Source organism: Bufo gargarizans, chromosome 11 (genome assembly GCF_014858855.1).
Source record: "Bufo gargarizans isolate SCDJY-AF-19 chromosome 11, ASM1485885v1, whole genome shotgun sequence".
NCBI classification, from domain to species: domain Eukaryota; kingdom Metazoa; phylum Chordata; class Amphibia; order Anura; family Bufonidae; genus Bufo; species Bufo gargarizans.
This window is the reverse complement of record NC_058090.1, coordinates 80,160,332-80,172,483: the sequence shown is the minus strand read 5'-3', so window position 1 is coordinate 80,172,483 and position 12,152 is coordinate 80,160,332.

The window sequence follows — 12,152 nt, the reverse complement described above, 5'->3', positions numbered from 1 at the left end:
AAAAAGTTGTTTTGGTGTCCGCCTGGCCGTGCGGAGCCAAACGGATCCGTCCTGAATTACAATGCAAGTCAATGGGGACGGATCCGTTTGACGTTGACACAATATGGTGCCATTTCAAACGGACCCGTCCCCATTGACTTTCAATGTAAAGTCTGGAGTTCTTTTATACCATCAGATTGGAGTTTTCTCCAATCCGATGGTATATTTTAACTTGAAGCGTCCCCATCACCATGGGAATGCCTCTATGTTAGAATATACTGTTGAATATGAGCTACATCGTGAAACTCAGATCCGACAGTATATTCTAACACAGAGGCGTTCCTATGGTGATGGGGACGCTTCAGGTTAGAATATACTGAAAAACTGTGTACATGACTGCCCCCTGCTGCCTGGCAGGTGCTGCCAGGCAGCAGGGGGCAGACCCCCCCCCTGTTTTTAACTCATTGGTGGCCAGTGCGGCGCCCCCCCCCCTCCCTCCCCTGTAGTTAACTCATTGGTGTCCAGTGGGCCCCCCCTCCCTCCCCTGTAGTTAACTCATTGGTGTCCAGTGGGCCCCCCCTCCCTCCCCTGTAGTTAACTCATTGGTGTCCAGTGGGCCCCCTCTCCCTCCCCTGTAGATAACTCGTTGGTGGCCAGTGGGCCCTCTCCCCTCCCTCCCCCTCCTAATTAAAATCGCCCCCCTATCATTGGTGGCAGTGGTGAGTACCGATCGGAGTCCCAGTGTAATCGCTGGGGCTCCGATCGGTAACCATGGCAACCGGGACGCTACTGCAGTCCCGGTTGCCATGGTTGCTTAGCAATTTGTAGAAGCTTCATACTTACCTGAAGAGCTGCGATGTCTGTGACCGGCCGGGAGCTCCTCCTACTGGTAAGTGTCTGTGCGACGCATTGCCTATAGCACAGACCTGTCACTTACCAGTAGGAGGAGCTCCCGGCCGGTCACAGACATCGCAGCTCTTCAGGTAAGTATGAAGCTTCTACAAATTGCTAAGCTACCATGGCAACCGGGACTGCAGTAGCGTCCTGGTTGCCATGGTTACCGATCGGAGCCCCAGCGATTACACTGGGACTCCGATCGGTACTCACCACTGCCACCAATGATAGGGGGGGCGATTTTAATTAGGAGGGGGAGGGAGGGGAGAGGGCCCACTGGCCACCAACGAGTTATCTACAGCGGAGGGAGGGGGGGCCCACTGGACACCAATGAGTTATCTACAGCAGAGGGAGGGGGGGGGGCCCACTGGACACCAATGAGTTAACTACAGGGAAGGGAGGGGGGGCTGGCTACCAACAAGTTAACTACAGGGGAGGGAGGGGGGGCCACTGGCCACCAATGAGTGAACTACAGGGGAGGGAGGGGGGGGCGGCCGCACTGGCCACCAATGAGTGAACTACAGGGGAGGGAGGGGGGGCCGGCCGCACTGGCCACCAATGAGTGAACTACAGGGGAGGGAGGGGGGCCGGCCGCACTGGCCACCAATGAGTGAACTACAGGGGAGGGAGGGGGGGCCGGCCGCACTGGCCACCAATGAGTGAACTACAGGGGAGGGAGGGGGGGCCGGCCGCACTGGCCACCAATGAGTGAACTACAGGGGAGGGAGGGGGGGCTGGCCGCACTGGCCACCAATGAGTGAACTACAGGGGAGGGAGGGGGGGCCGGCCGCACTGGCCACCAATGAGTTAACTACAGGGGAGGGAGGGGGGGTGGCCGCACTGGCCACCAATGAGTTAAAAACAGGGGAGGGGGTCTGCCCCCTGCTGCCTGGCAGTCATGTACACAGTTTTTCAGTATATTCTAACCTGAAGTGTCCCCATCACCATGGGAACGCCTCTGTGTTAGAATATACTGTCGGATCTGAGTTTCACGATGTAGCTCATATCCGACAGTATACGAAAAAACGGTCACGGATCACGGACCTACGGACCCCGTTTTTGCGGACCGTGAAAAAAAAACTCACCTCTGAAAAAGCTTTTATGCAGACGGATCTTCGGATCCGTCTGTATGAAAGTAACCTACGGCCACGGATCACGGACACGGATGCCAATCTTGTGTGCATCCGTGTTCATTCACGGACCCATTGACTTGAATGGGTCCGTGAACCGTTGTCCGTCAAAAAAATAGGACAGGTCCTATTTTTTGGACGGACAGGAAACACGGATCACGGTCTCGGCTGCAAAACGGTGCATTCTCCGAAAGTCAATGGGTCCGCGAAAAAAAACTGAAAACGGCACAACGGCCACGGATGTACACAACGGTCGTGTGCATGAGGCCTTACGGATAATTAAATGACTGCTGAAAAGTGATTTCTACAGAAAAAGAAGTCTAGCCATATTATTTGGCTCAGTGACCAGTGTGAAAAGTGCAGGGTATACAGTAGATAGCCACATGGAACATTAAAAAAACAAAATCATAAAAAAGTTTTAAAAATATGTAAGAACTTGATTTAAACAACAGGTAATTTTCTGGTGACAACTTGAAGGTCATTTTGTTGCGCCACTGGTTTCACGCCATGTTCGACAGTTGAGTGGGATGGGGTTGGAGTGGGGGCCTGTCTGGAACCTTTCCAGGGCCGGACAGGTTTATTAACTGGAAACAGTTATACATGTTGGTGAAAAACTACTTCAGCCCCACTACGGCAACATAAGGTGGACTCTTTAGTAAGTAACCCTCAGTATCTTTAATTGCACCCATTTGATAGTAAAAGACCTAGCCTGTACTGGTGAAGTGGAAGTCAACCCTTCTCTCTGCACTGCAATAGCCAGACTCCTGGTCCAGGTTTTCAGTGGTCAACACTGGAATAGGTGAAGAAGAAGAGGAGCAGAATTCTATGGGAGTAGGACCTGTGTTGATTGATAACATGGACATGCAGAAGTTAGAGGAAGAGTGAATCGTAAGAGGCAGTACCGTAGGATCCCTAAGGCCCCTTTCACACGGGCGAGAATTCCACGCGGGTGCAATGCGTGAGGTGAACGCATTGCACCCGCACTGAATCCGGACCCATTCACTTCAATGGGGCTGTGCACATGAGCGGTAATTTTCACACATCACTTGTGCGTTGCGTAAAAATCGCAGCAAGCTCTATATTGTGCGTTTTTCACGCAATGCAGGCCCCATGGAAGTGAATGGGGCTGCGTTAAATCGCAAGCATTCGCAAGCAAGTGAAGATGCGGTGCGATTTTCACGCATGGTTGCTAGGTGACATTGGGATGGGGACCTGATCTTTATTATTTTCCCTTATAACATGGTTATAATGGAAAATAAAAACATTCTTAATACAGAATGCCAAGTAAAGAAGATAAGCCGGGCTGCACGAACAACTGGATGAGGTGAGTTTAATTTTATTAATTTTTTTAACCCCTCCATCCCTAATTTACTTAGCATTCTGTATTAAAAATGCTATTATAACATGGTTATAAGGGAAAACAATAAAATCTACACAACACCGATCCCAAACCCGAACTTCTGTGAAGAAGTCTGGGTTCGTGTCTGGGTACCAAACATGCCGATTTTTCTCACGCTTGTGCAAAACGCTTTGCACTCGCGCTCTTATATGTCCAAATATCACCCCCGTTCCTGGATTTGGTGTTTTGAGGACTTGGTCATTCAACGAAAGGGGTATAATAATATAAATGGTGACAAAGATAAGAAGAAACAATGCTCCTAGTATTAGTGGAACACTATTAACCCAAATATTAACTGCACAGCAGAGATGAGCAAATCTTTTGAGATTCAGATAATTTCAGGTTCACAGAATTTTTCTAAAAGTTTGGTTCAGACCCAAATCTATTTGACCTAATCCTTTGGATAGGTCATCAGTATCTGATCGGTGGGGACTGACACCCAGGACGCCCGACGATCTGCTCCTTTCAGCTTACCAAGCACAGTTCCTGTCACCACCAGACATCTGAGAAGCTCTGACAGACGTCTAGAACCTCCTCCTTGAGGTTCCTTTGTTTTGCTTTCATTTTCTCATCTCGTTAGCCTCTCTCAGCTGTCATGTAGTTGCACTGATTGCATTCCTTTAAATCCTTTCCCATAGTGCATCACTTTGCAGTTTATACAACTTCCTGGAGTGTGTGCATGCTGTTCCTACTTCTGAGTCTTCTACAAGATAAGTTTTGTTCATTCATTAGTGTTTTTCTGTTTGCTGGATCCCAGGTGACCCTGACTCCCTCCGTATCTAGTGTAGGGAGCCGGTGGTCGTTTCCCCTCACTATTATAGGGTGTTCAGGTGTTATACAGTCGAGGTACGAGGATATGCGATCATCTACCATTGGGATTTTCGCATAGGCTGAGCAGCCAGGGAGAGAGCCAGGTCTGATGCAGGGCTCTCCCTTTTTGTTCCTTAGTTTTGGATCCAGTCAGTCGTATATTCATTTTGTGTTTTCTAGTTTCCTGCACACCTTCCGTGACAGTTCCGTACATTGTCTAGCGGCTGTGCTTAGTATTCTAGGCCATGTGATCGAAGAACGTGTCATCACTTGGCCTAGGAAAAGCAGAGAGAAGGCCATGGTTCTAATAGGAGTGCTGCTGCCTTCTTAAACCGCTGATCAGCGAGGGTCCCGGGTGTACGACACCCACTGATCAGATACTTGCTTCGGAAAACTCCTTTAAAGTGGTTGTCCGAGTCGTGTGAATAAAAAAGAAAAAAGAAAGCACTGTAAATCTGTTGGTCAGCAATATACACATAAACTAAGCAAGTGGTTAGGAAAAATATGGATACTGATGATCTGTCTCAAGGATAAGCACATAGTCACACAGCTTTATTTCTATTCAAGTCTAAAGGAGTGTCTTGAACATTTTGTGGCTCATTTCTTTTAGAAAAAAGTCTGTGAGACTGATAGAGATAACCAAGTACAGAGCTCAGTCCCTTTATACTTTGAATGGAGGATCAGGCTGCTTGATCATTGCTCCAATCACACAAAAGACATGGGATTCCCTTTGTGGTGATCAGTTGGGGTTCCAGTGTAGGGATCTCCACCAGTCTAGTAATTTGCACCTATCCAATGGATAGATGATAATTTATTACTACTGTTGAGCGAAGCGAGCTTCAGATCATAGATCCAAAGTCACTTCGGTCAAAAGTTTGTTCGAATTTTGTGTTCAAATATATGGCCTCTGCCGTGGTGAAATTCGTTATCACCAAAGTCTTGCGAGACTTCATTGAATAACTTCAGCATTCGATTCTTCAACTTGAAAATCATTTTAAAACTGGGATCTGAAGTCGGCTTTGCTACCCAGGTACCAGTAGGTACAGAAGCTAACTTTGAATCCCTGAAACTGAAAAATCTAAGTCCAAAGTTATTCACCCAAGTCTCGCAAATCTTTAGAGATAACGAATTTCACCTCGGCTATACGGAGGGATCTCCATACAGCATTTAAAAAAAGTTTTGACCGAAGAGACTTCGAATCTATGATCCAATACTTGCTTCGCTCAACACTATTTATTACCAGAAAAGCAGCAGAATTTTGTAAATTAAATAAATTTATGAAACTGCAAAAAATCCTGTTCACTGTTGAAGGAATTCACCTGCCAAAATATTGGGATTTTCAATGCATAGACAATTGTATTAAATATTGTGTTAGAAGAGGAAACATTTGTCTTTTTCACTTTATAAAAACACAACTACTCTTGTCCGTGGGGGAAAGTCTCATTTATGAAAAAGCTTCCATTAATTCCCACTTATTAGTCTCATGTGCCTCTTTCACTACTAAATGTCAATAGACCAGCTTCCTGAAATATAATTGATTGTTTGATGAAAAGATATATAAACTGCATTATTGTAAAATACAACAAAGCAGCCAACTAGGATTGTAAATGCAAATGCTGCCACCAAAAAGACCTGAAATTTACATCTTACTAATTCTCTACACCCTTAATTGAAAATAATTTTGACCTTACATCGCTAAAAGAATTGACTGATACCATATCACATTGACTGTTTTTAACCATAGCCACTAACATAGGTTTGTACCCCCTTTTGCTGTCCTAACGGCCCCACTCTTCTTGAATACTCACATACCATACAGTGCCTTAAAAATATTCACCCCCCTTGACTTTTTTTGTATTTTGGTGCCTCACAACCTGGAATTAACATTGATTGTTTGAGGATTTGCATCATTTAATTTACAGAACATTCCCACAACTTTGAAGGTGTTTATTTATTTATTTATTTTATTGTGAAGCAAACAACAAAATAACAAAAAAAGTCAATGTGCATAACTATTCACCCCCCTAAAGTCAATACTTTGTAGACCCACCTTTTGCGGCAATCACAACTCTAAGTCGCTTTGGATAAGTCTCTTTGAGCTTGAAACATCTTACCACTGGGATTTTTGCCCATTCCTCCTTGCAAAACTGTTTCAGCTTCTTCAAGATGGATGGTTTGCCCTTGTGAACAGCAACTTTTAAGTCTGCCTACAGATTTTCTATTGGATTGAGATCTAGGTTTTGACTAGGCCATTCCAAAACATTTACATATTTCCCCTTAAACCACTCAAGTGTTGCTTTAGCAGTGTGTTTGGGGTCATTGTCCTGCTGAAAGGGGAACCTCCGTCCTAGCCTCAGATCATGCACAGAGTGGTACAGGTTTTGCTCAAGAATATCCCTGAATTTAGCACCATCCATCTTTCCCTCAACTCTGACCAGTTTCCCAGTCCCGGCTACTGAAAAACATACCCACAGCATGATGCTGCCCCCACCATGTTTCACTGTGGGGATGGTGTTCTTTGGGTGATGTGATGTGTTGGGTTTGCGCCAGACATAGCGTTTTCTTTGATAACCGAAAAGTTCAATTTTAGTCTTATCAGACCAGAGCACATTTCTCCATACATTTTGGGAGTCTCCCACATGCCTTTTCGCAAACTCACAATGTGCCTTATTGTTTTTAGCTGAAAGTATTGGCTTTCTTCTGGCCACTCTGCCATAAAGCCCAACGCTATGGAGCGTGCGGCTTATTGTCGTCCTATGTACAGATACTCTAGTCTTTGCTATGGAACTCTGCAGCTCCTCCAGGGTTACCTTAGGTCTCTGTGCTGCCTCTCGGATTAATGACCTCCTTGCCCAATCCATGGGCAGCAGTCTCTTGGCAGGTTTGCTGTTGTGCCATGTTCTTTCCACTTGGTTATGATAGATTTGATGGTGCTCCTGGTGATCATCAAAGATTTGGATATTTTTTTATAACCTAACCCTGACATAATTCTCAACAACATTGTCCATTACTTGTTTGGAGAGTTCCTTGGTCTTCATGGCAGTGTTTGGTTAGTGATGCCTCTTGCTTAGGTGTTGCAGCCTCTGGAGCCTTTCAAAAAAGGTGTGTATATGTGATGACAGATCATGTGACACTTAGATTGCACACAGGTGGACATCATTTCTCTAATTATGTGACTTCTGAAGGTAATTGGTTTTTACCAGAGCATTTTTATGGCCTTCCTAATAAAGGGGTGAATACATACGCACATGCCGATGTTCTGGTTTCTATTTCTAAACAATAGTTTTATTTATATATTTTTCTCATTTTACTTCACCGACTTAGACTATTGTGTTCTGATCCATCACATAATATTCAGATTAACAAAACATTGAACTTAAGTCTGTAATGTAACAAAATACGAAAAAAGTTAAGGGGTGAATACTTTGGCAAGGCACTCTAATATCTTCCGTTATGGAAAACAGCAACAGAACCTTTGTGACAGAATTCATCCTTTTGGCTTTCTCCGAGTTTCATCAGTATCAGATTTTACTTTTTACTCTTATCCTATTTGCATATATTGTTTCTATTTCTGGAACGATGACCATTCTTCTGCTGATCATAGTGGAACAGTCTCTCCATGTGCCCATGTATTTTTTTATTAGCTTATTCACTGCTGAAGAAATGTTGTTTTCGTCTGTTGTATTTCCAAAGCTGTTAGTCATCCTAATAGTACGTGATCAGAAAATATCCTTCGTAGGTTGTTCTGTACAGTTATATTTCTATCTGACTTTGGGACAAGTTGTAAGTATATGCATCGTGATAATGGCTTATGATAGGCACTTGGCCATTAACAAGCCATTGCACTATATAGTAATTATGAATCAAACCCTCTGTATAGGACTAGTGATTATTTCATGGATTTTTAGCTTGTCTAGCTCTTTAATTTTGACACTGCTTACAGTGTTTTTGGATTTTTGTGGCCCTAATGAGATCAACGATTTCATCTGTGATGCGGGTCCAGTGCAGAGTCTGGCATGTTCAGATACATATGTCATCAAGGCGATGACAACCACAGCTGCCGCCGTAATATCCATTGTCCCATTCATGATAATTGTTGGGATTTACACCAAAATCATTATGACTATTTCCAAGGTAAAGAGTTCTTCAGGAAAACAGAAAGCGTTCTCCACATGTTCATCTCATCTTATAGTCACTATGTTACTTTTCTTCACGGCCTTTGTTAAATATCTTAGACCTTATGACATTAGAAGTAATAAATATTATTCTCTCATTTACTTTCTGATTAATCCAGTAGTCAACCCTTTTATATATGCCTTAAGAAATAGAGATGTGAAAAATGTTCTAAAAAAAATCTTGAATTTCAAAGCAAACTTGAACTCAAAAAGTTAAATTGCCTATGGCTAAGGCCTCCAAAGCATCAGAAGTAGTGATGAGCTAATCAGGCTCATCCTGATTTGGGTGAACTTGATTTGTTCATCTTAATAACTGATTTGCATTAAAATTCCTTTCACTATAATGAGGACCACAGTATATTACAGGGACTTCTTTGTGGCAATTGTTATAACAACACAAAATGCCCCAATCACCTAATATTACATTTAAAGCTACAATTATTTCATTTAAGAGAATGGTGGTCTTAAAAACACTTTTCAGTCTGTCTTTTTGGCTTACCCTTTATGTAAGTGGCTCACAGTATCCAAGAACCTGATGTATCAAACTGGATTAGAGATGAGTGAAGAAATTCTGAATGAATCGGATTTGCCATAAACTTCACAAAAAATATTTTTCCAAACTAATCCAAATTTTGCAGGGATAGTGTAGAGATTGTGAAAAATATATATTTAGGTAGGTAGATTGAAGTACTAGGTAGAAAGTCAGGTTTATCATTATGGAAAGGATACAAGCAGTTAGTGTCTTAGTCCAATAATACGCTCTCTCAAAGTTTGTCTACTGAGCAAAAGGTCTTCAAGTCTAGCAGTCAACCATCTATCACCAAGGGGTACTGTACCAAAAAGTGGCCCTTACGGGCAGCAGGGGTTGCATTTTATGCCCTCCTCTGCTATATCTTCCTAACTGCATGCCAAGATTAGCAGCAATCAGATTTTTCTAACTAGGCACATTTTTATTTTCACAATGAGTATATTATGGCCACAGACTGTGTCCAATTATGAATTTGTTTTTAAAAATACCTGTGAAAAATTTTATTGCAAAAATTCTATTTATTACAGGCTGTTATAGCTAATTTGATATACTGGTCTGGGTCACAGTTGCTTTGTATCTTACTAGTGAAGTAAGTTCATGCAGACTAAAAAGATATGTCAGACCTAGAACAGGCTCGGGTGATGGGAATGCTCATGTGGTCCCATGTGGTCATTCGTCTTCAGAGTGTTGGCTTTTATTGTATTGTACTCTATCAAAGAGCCCAGGTACTCTATTGTACTCTATCCAAGGTTTTTCAAAAATGTAAAGAAATTTGTCTTTCAAAAAAAAAAAATATCAGAGTTGTGACCTGTCATATACTGTACGGCACTTGGTATAATTGCTATATTTTATATATTTTTTTTATTTTATATTTTATCTACTTAATATTTTCTCTCCTCCCCTCTGGATCAACTTGCAGGATAACAGGCCGAAATGGATGGAAAAATTTCTTTTTTAGGCCTTATGTACTATGTTACTATGTTATTAATATTGAAAATTGTCTTTTCTTCCACAAAGCCATCCTATTGTATATTGTAGTGTAGTTTGTAACCCAAAAAATAATAATTCTTGAGTTTTATTTTGTTTAAAATTGTCTTGTCCTCGAAAATGAAAATAGCTGACAATGGTGCATATCTGTTGCTAACTTTGCTTCTGAAATGCTACTGATAGCAATGTTTGCAAGGGAAAGGATGAAATCCACCCAAAAAATTGTGGTATAAATTGACACGCTCCAATCACCGGCGAGCGGGGATAGGAGCAAGGTGCCTGCTCAAATCATTCAGCAGACACCTTGGGTCAATGCGCGGGGGGTGGTCCCGTGACCCACCCGTGTCGGCGATTGCCGCTTTTACAGGTTTGCGGCTTTTACAGGTTGCGGCGGTGGCAGTGCCATTGGGTACCCGTGCGGCTGTAAGGCGGACACGATGGCATGGAAGGCAGCACAATGCCTTCCTTAGGCATCGGCTCTGCCTTTCGGTGATGAGCCTGTGAGATCCAACCCCCTGGATCTCATAGGCCGGAAGCTGTATGAGTAATACACACAGTATTACTCATAGAGCCAATGCATTCCAATATAGAAGTATTGGAATGCATTGTAAAGGGGTTCAGACCCCCAAAAATGAAGTCTCAAAGTGGGACAAAAAATAAAGTGAAAAATAGTTGAAAAAATAAAATTTCCCCCCCCAAATAAAAAGTTTCAAGTAATAAAAAAACTAAAAATGACATATTAGGTATCGCCGCGTCCGTATCGACCGGCTCTATAAACATATAACATGAGATGAACACCGTAAAAAAATAAAATTTGTGCTAAATAAACCATTTTTTATCACCTTACATCACAAAAAGTAGAACAGCAAGGGATCAAAAAGGCGAATGCCCACCAAAATAGTACCAATCTAACCATCACCTCATCCCGCAAAAAATAAGCTCCTACCTAAGACAATCGCCCAAAAAATGACATGAATATGGAGACACTGGAACATATATTTTTTTTGTTTTAAAAATCTGTTATTGTGTAAGACTTAAGTTAATAAAAAAAGTATACATATTAGGTATTGCTGCGTCAGTAATAACCTGCTCTATAAAAAAAAAAATCACATTACCCTCAGGTGAACACAGTAAAAAAATAAAAACGGTGTAAAAAAAGCTATTTTTTGTCACCTTACATCACAAAAAGTGTAATAGCAAGCAATCAAAAAGTCATATGCACCCCAAAGTAGTGCCAATCAAACCGTCATCTCATCCTGCAAAAAAATGCGACCCTACCTAAGATAATCGCCAAAAAACTGTAAAAACTATGGCTCTCAGACTATGCAGACACTAAAACATGATTTTTTTTTGTTTCAAAAATGAAATTATTGTGTAAAACTTACATAAATAAAAAAGTATACATATTGGGTATCACCGCATCCCTAATAACATGCTCTACAAAAATATCACAATATCCCTCAGGTGAATACCGTAAAAAAAAAAAAAAAAAAACATTTTTTGTCACCTTACATCACAAAAAGTGTAATAGCAAACATTTTTTGTCACCTTACATCACAAAAAGTGTAATAGCAAACGATCAAAAAGTCATACACACCCCAAAACAGTGCCAATCAAACCGTCATCTCATCCCACAAAAATCATACCCTGCCCAAGATAATCGCCTAAAAACTGAAAAAAACTATGGCTCTCAGTCTATGGAAACACTAAAACATGATTTCTTTTTTGTTTCAAAAATGAAATTATTGTGTAAAACTTACATAAATAAAAAAAATAGTATACATATTAGCTATCGCCGTGTCAGTGACAACCTGCTCTATAAAAAACCCACATGATCTAACCTGTCAGATGAATGTTGCAAATCACAAAAAAAAAAAATGTGCCAAAACAGCTATTTCTTGTAACCTTGCCTCACAAAAAGTGTAATATAGAGCAACCAAAAATCATAAGTACCGTAAACTAGTACCAACAAAACTGCCACCCTATCCAGTAGTTTATAACATGGGGTAATTTTTTTGGAGTTTCTACTCTAGAGGTGCATCAGGGGGGCTTTAAATGGGACATGGTGTCAAAAAAACAGTCCAGCAAAATCTGCCTTTCAAAAACCGTATGGCATTCCTTTCCTTCTGGGCCCTGCCGTGTGCCCTGTACAGCAGTTTACGACGAAATATGCTGTGTTTATGTAAACTACAGATTCAGGGCCATAAATATTGAGTTTTTTTTGGCTGTTAACCCTTGCTTTGTAACTG